This window comes from Numida meleagris, chromosome 2, assembly GCF_002078875.1.
Source record: "Numida meleagris isolate 19003 breed g44 Domestic line chromosome 2, NumMel1.0, whole genome shotgun sequence".
NCBI lineage: Eukaryota > Metazoa > Chordata > Aves > Galliformes > Numididae > Numida > Numida meleagris.
Window position 1 is genome coordinate 123,802,414 of NC_034410.1, and position 7,065 is coordinate 123,809,478.

General features: G+C 42.8%; 1 long non-coding RNA gene across 2 annotated transcripts in view; it reads right to left on the reverse strand.

Moving 5' to 3' along the window:
* Positions 1 to 1,762, reverse strand: part of LOC110394828 — a 5,738-nt gene extending 3,976 nt beyond the window's left edge. For both annotated transcript variants that reach the window (XR_002435941.1, XR_002435942.1), the window contains exons 1-2: positions 1,675 to 1,762; positions 209 to 289 (exon numbers count right to left, since the gene is read on the reverse strand). This is a non-coding gene — a long non-coding RNA (uncharacterized LOC110394828). The remainder of the gene's footprint in view (positions 1 to 208; positions 290 to 1,674) is intronic.

Consider the following 7,065-nt stretch of genomic DNA (forward strand, 5'->3'; position numbering starts at 1 on the left):
TTTTTTTTGAGAGTATGGAGATAATGTAATATCACAGAATTTCATATGAGCTGAAAGACTATGAAGTAAAAAAAAGATGTCGTGATCAACAGAATATAGTGGAGAAGGCAACAAGCCCCTTTTTTCAGAAGTTCTTTTCCACTGAAATTTTATTTTGTACCACTTAAGCATCATTCTGAAGAGTTACTATTTGTTCATATTCACTTACCTGGCTCCTCATCTGGGCAGTCTCTTCCTCTCCAAGCTGGAAGCCTAAAACTCCATTCTGTAATCTTACACTGATGTTTTCCTAAAGGCAAAATAAGCCTCCACTATTTTCTTATACATTTTATTTTAGAAATAATAAAAATGCAAAATGTTTATGATTTAAATATTTGTCTCAGATTGTATTACCATTTTAGCCCTGAAACAACACCCTTTCAATATAAGGATACAGTTTCAGGTCTACTGCTGTTATTTCAGTCATTGTTTCCAGGATATTTTAAGGCAGGTTCTGAAGAACATCACAGAAACTGCTAACCTGCCATGATATCTCAGGCAATAGCAAGCTTTTTCCAGGCTTCTAAACAGATGGTAGCCAATCCAAATTCAGCAGTGCTAGCAAGCAACACTCAATAAAACTGCAATTGATGCATATGGTACCTGCTAAGCTGTTTAAAAACGGTTATGTGGCATTAAAGGGAAATTGTTTAAATGTCCTGATAGAATTGGACCTGGATTTTGGAGCATATCTATCAGAGTCTCCACTTCACGTTCTCAGACTCTCAGCAGCAGAATGCTCCTGGCCCTCATTTGACAGAAACCTTCCAGAGAAGCCAAATGTAACACCATCATAAAAACATGCATAATGATGTTCAGGCTGTCGCAAGAAGCCAGGCAGAAGAAGCTGAGGTGGTTTCTCATGACTGTAAAGTGAACTGGATACACAGGAGCACAGTGCGTCTTTTTCATTCTAAGTTCCTTGCTGTTGCATTTCACAGAAAACACCCCTTTTAATGGTTTGCTGTCCCTGTAACACAACCTAGCATCACAACTAGATTTGTTTGTCTCTTACATAAGCAGGAGGAAAGTGAAAACACAAGCATGACGCTCTACATGGCTCTCTGAGTCTGATTAGCCCGCAGAATGGCTTGGGGGAAGGAGTGCTTTACCACAATATGAACCACAGTGAGATTTTAATGGAGAATGCTAAGTCCAGGCTCACTTGTTAATTTACACAACGGGATGTGACACTGAAAATGTTTTTCATTTGTGTCTGCTAGAAAAATAGAGATAATTGCAATCTTCTTTTAATAGGTGAGATATTTTGCCCAGAGAAGCTGTGGATGCCCCATCCCTGGAGGCATTCAAGGCCAGGTCAGACGGAGCCCTGGGCAGCCTGAGCTGGTGGGGGACAGTCTTGCCCATGGCAGGGGGTTGGGACTCAGTGATCTTTAGTGTCCCTTGTAACCTAAGCCATTTTATGATTCTATGATTCCAGCAATTTGGTGTCTACTCTGTATAGAACCAGCCATCAGATTACAGGGAATTGGTGGATGTGTGCCACCCACCAGAAGGCACCTGTTTTCAAATGCAGTATAACATGAACACTAAAAATGTTTCCTGCGGAAAATGAGTGAAATCCAATGGGTGAGCCAAAACCTATAGGAAAGTGATGCTTAGAGGTATGCTTACCCTGCACAGTGTCATCAGAACAGCGCTTTGTGGGGTTAACTCCAAGTGAGACCCAGCAGGGCAGACTGGTTCAAGGCTCAGCACTTTGACTGTGTTTATTCTGGAATGGCCTTGCTTATGAGGTAGTTCCACCTCGTTGTTATGCATCGGAAAGGCCCAGAGGCATAAACACAGCAGCTGAAAAACTAATGAAGAGGGGCTGGAGCTGCTTAGAAGAAACTTCCATACATACAGTTAATCCAAATCATACTTCACTGAGTATTTGAATGTCAGAAAACAAAGTGAACGGATTGAGAAGAAACATGTGAACTGAAGTGGCAGGATGCCCACGTATAGTCCTTAAGAAGAAAATGAGACAGTAGCGATTGTATGAGGGGTGAAAGCTTCTGCACAACCCTGTGGCCACAGTTGATGTTATGAGTATGGCAATAGTGTTACAGGGCAAGGATCTGAAGGATAACACTGAGGAGACATTCATAGGGAACCCCTTTTTGGTATGAGGGGCAATATGGGAAAAATGATGAAAATACTTGTTTACGTGTTGGAGAGGTGCCAGGAGTAAAAGTGAGCTGAGTGGGGGTGGGAACTGGCCTCCTCACATTCACACCATGAGAAACTGTAGGCAGAGACAGGCTGTGGTGATTTTGAATGTGAAAATAAGAAGACATTAGAGAAAATCCTGGAAGAGATGATGAAATCCAAATGGTGGACTGGGAAAATAATCTGAGCAACTGATTACCATAGGAACTATATTTCTTTTATTGGAGAAAAGTGAAGGAAAAGAGAACAAACAACAAAAATGATGCAAAACAATGAGAGATTGAAAGATGTTTTCTTGGTTTTTTTTTTTTTCATAGAGAGATTAGAATAGCCATAGCTGAGGAATATGCTTCACCTAGTGTGTGTGTGAAGTATATACCTTGCCCAAGCTAAAAGAAAGTGATCCAAGTTGAGCTGGACACCTGAGTTAGTGACATGTTGGTGTTGACATTCAGAGTACTGGAGAGAGCAGACAGAAACAGGGTTTGGTAGAAGAATTGAAATCTCTGTTTTAGCCAATCTGAGCTGGCAGCGACAGCCAGAGATTTATAAAAAAGTTTCCAAGAAACAGGCCAAGGTTTGATTTGGGATATGCCTGAAGTAGAAAGAGGTCTCCATGTATTTGTCTGGGCCTTTTATGGAGAGGAAAATTTGTAAAGGATCTGTATAAAGCAAAGCTTCTTTTGCAGTAAATCCATAAAACTGTTGAAATCCTACAAACTAGAGAGAAGAGGATTTAGAGAGGAGCTGGGTGACGTCTTTACAGAAGATCCAGAATGAAGGTGGGAAAATCCTCCTTTGAGGGCAATGAAGGGATAGAAAGCCTGCCCAAATTGCCTGTGTAGACAACCAACAAGGGGAGGAGTTACTGACATTGATCTCAAGCTCTCAGGAGAACACAGAAGAACCAGAGCAGAGTCCTGAGATGGGACATGGGCAGTTTGTGTGGCACATGAGATCCATGTCCTGGGGGAGGTGGCCCCCAGGACAGTGCAGAGAGCCAAGCATTCAACAGGAACAGTGGGTAAGCAACTGGAGAAACATATAGGACTAGAGCTGGATTCTTCATTTTGTTTTTGTTTTAAGGTAGAAATGGCTGAGGTGTGTTTGCCTTTGAGAGAAAAGAGCCAGATGGGACCGAGAGGTAAAGGAAAAAGGTAATCTGGGAGCCAATTTATCCTAACTTGCTTAGAGCAAACTCTTTACAGCTTTGGGTTAAAGCCCAGGAGTGCACTTTTTAACTGGAGGACCCCTTGATGACAACACCAGTGCAGGAAATGTGTGATGTTTTAAAGGTACAGACATTTCAGTGAGTGCTAGAATTTAAAATCTGTCTGAGACGCTGCTTTGTTTACACTGATGAGATACCGTCTGTAGCAAGTTGTTGCAGATGGCCTCTGGAGACAGAGATAAGGTGTGGGCAAAGGAAGATAAAATATTTGGTGAGTGTGGAGGCAAACTAGGGGTTCATATCCTTTAATGGGTGTTGTGGTTGAACCTGGCAGGTAGCTAAGTACCACACAGTTGCTCGCTCATCCCCCTCCTCCCAGTGGGGTGGCAGAGAGAATCAGAAAAGAAACACAAAATAGAACTTGTACATTGAGATAAAAAAATGTTTACTAAGACAGAAAAGAAAGAGGAAAAAAGGTAATAACAGTATACACACACACACATACAAGTGATGCACAAGCAATTTCTCACCACCTGCTGAATGATGCCCAGCCAGTCACCAAGCAGCAGCTGCCCACTAGGCAGCTCCCCACAATTTTTCATTTATTTTTAGCATGCTGTCACATGGTATGGAATATCCCTTTGGTCAGTTTAGGTCAGCTGTCCTAGTTCTGTCCCTGCCCAACTCCATGTGCAGGACAGTACAAGAAGCTGGGAAGCAGAAACATCCTTGGATCGGTACAGCACTAGTTAGCAACAACTAAAACATCGATGTGTTATCACGTTTTTTTTCTCCTAAAACCAAAACATAGCATCATGTCAGACACCATGAAGAAAATCAGCTGTGTCACAGATGAAATCAGGACAATGGGGTCAAAACAGTTCCAGCCCTGTGACAGACCACAACCCACCAGCACCCAGCCCCGCCAAGTGCCAGAATTGTAAATCTCACAAAAAGTTGTTTTTCGAAGTGCTCCAGACCATTCTATTTTGTGAGAATATTCGTTTTTGTAAAATAAATAAATAAATAAATAAAAATATTTTCCTCATATGTAGAAAAAAGAGCTTGAAGAATGTCCCCTAAAGATCTCCAAAACAGAAATAAAAAAGAATCATGCATGTACTGCATCTTGTAATTTTCACACAACATGTTGGCAAGCCTGCCTACTTGTGAGGAAAACTGAGCTAAGAGGACATTAGGAGCTGGCTCACTTTTTAAGAAAAGTTTAAAAATCTGTTGTGGAGTACACCCTAAGGCACTGACTCCCAAAATGTTCAGCGATCAGATTATGGTGGAGCACCTGTCACTTGCTGCTTGACTTTACCTTGCCTTCATAGCCTATTGAACAAATGGGAGGTAGGGCTGCCAAACGATGTGAGAAAATGTGGCCACGAGGAAGCTCTGAGGGCTGACTGTTGGTCTGAAGAAGCTGAAGCTGGTGCAAAGGTGTGCTTTTACTGCAGTGTGTTGGGTTGTGTGCTCCCAAGCTCCTTCTTTCCCTGAGGCCATCAGTCACTCTGCTGAGCACTACCGTGCTTGCATGGGCACATTTCTCCTCACAGAATGACGGCAGAGCTATTTGCATCCCCAGTCCATTGCTGTGTTTGCACTGGGAACCCATCAGAGCTACCTTTAAGCTGAACAGCCCAGGTAACACCTACCCACAGCGGGAGGGAGCACAATGTAGGTTAACCACCCTGTTGTTATTCGTCCCGCTTCCCAAGCAAGGTCTCAGCACATGCTGTGTCTGCTGGCTGTGGCAGCTCTGTGATCAGTACCTAAACTACAGACGTTAACACTAGTCCAGAGATCCCTAGCACAGCCCTACCCAGGATTTTTGACCTGTAGCACTTGTCTGGCCACAGAGTTTCAGTGAATAGATCAATTCGTTCGTCTTTGCCTTTGGATACAGAAAGAAAAGATGAAGCTCCCACACAGTTAGTTGCAGTGACACTGTAGCTCGTCTGTGTTAGCATTAAGGTCAAAAACAACTGCACTCAAGCTGAAGGTTTTCCCAACAAATGGGACATGATGCAAGGTTTGGTGCTGACATGCGGCTGAAGCCCAGCTCCTTCTTTAGAAGAAAAATGTTTGGCATGTCTTGTAAAGCAAGGAAATGGTCAACGTAAAGAAACTAAAATCCAACTGTACCTAAGTTATTGGTCTGACTAGCTTGGTTATTTCTGTTGCTCAGACACCTGTACCACTGGAAGGAGACTGATGACAAGGTTCTACCTAGCGCACTTCTATTTAGAAGCTATTGTATCCAGGTCACACAGCTACAAGGATTAAACCAACAGGGACAATGATGCAGTGATCATGGAGAAGAGAAAGGACATTATGAGCTGTGTATGGAATAGGAAAAGCAGAGGGATGGGCATTGCTAAGCTCATGTGCAAGAGGGCCGGATACCTTTGCTGTGTGTACAAGCTCAACGTATAGATAGTATATGACTTTAAAGAGTGGGAATCTGAAGGACTTCAAACTTGAAAGCAGTGATGGGCATTTTCAGTAGAAATCTTTGCCTCTAAAAACACAGATTTACTGACATAGGAGGAGTTGGTTGGTATTTTCTTGTTCTGGCAAAGCTCACCAGAAAGCATAGAAAAGTTCTAAAGAAAATGTACTATGTGATCTCCTAACTTGTGGTGTTTATTGACTATTTACTAATTTGTCTTCCCCAAGTTTTTACCTGATCAGTCTGTTGAGGTTCCTAGGGAGTCCAGGATTCAGAAGCCTCAGAAATTCCAGGTGAATCAGCATTTTAACATATTGAACCTAATGTACTTACTATATTACATTTCCACTAGACAGGAAAGTAGCTTTTCATTTAATTTTGGGATGACATTTTTTTCTAAATCCCAACACTCTTCCTGCAAGTGTAGTGAAGTCAGTTTTGTCACACAGATCACCCACACATGTGAATGCTGAACTACGGGGCTACAGTAACACCTGTATTTGTGATATAGGCTGGATTTCAGATGACATTTGCAGCCATGGCAGCGGGAGAACCACAAAATCTATCTTCATTGGTACATTAGTAACATCAGGGAAGGCACACAGGAATAGGTGCAGTTTGGACCTTTTCAAGGAAAGAAGCAGAGTGTGGACTTCCTGTAGCCAGTGGGCAGTCAGCATGGGGCTGGAGAAATCCTGATGTGTGCAAGTGTGTGCTCCCTGCTGTCCCAGCCTCTGAAGAGTCCTTGCAGGGAGAGAGTGAGAAGGAAATCTGTGTGATTTATAATTTGCACTCATCTTGTGGTGACAAATAATAAATATCCATGTACGCCTGACAGAGGAGTTCAGCTGAGCAGCACCCGTCTGTGGAGTTGGTGGCTGGGAGAAAAAAAAGGCTTGCTATTTTAGCTGTAGGATCACTGCTACCTGATGGACAGTTAGCAACAGGAATTAAAAAAACAATGCAAATATAAAACCAGCAGCACCTAACAAGGAAGGCTATTTCAAGAGAAATGAAACAAAAAGAAGTGATGCAACTCGCTACCTTCTAGGATGAGACTCGTTTAAAACACTAATTCCTGATCAGTCGAAGGCAGAGACCCCATAAATGTGCTTCGCAGACGCACTATTGATTTCTGACCTACAAATTGCTCTCCTTCAAGGAGGGCTCTGCGGAGCGCAGACAGTGGGGGAAGAGGGCTGGAGTAGACCGGGTACTTCTC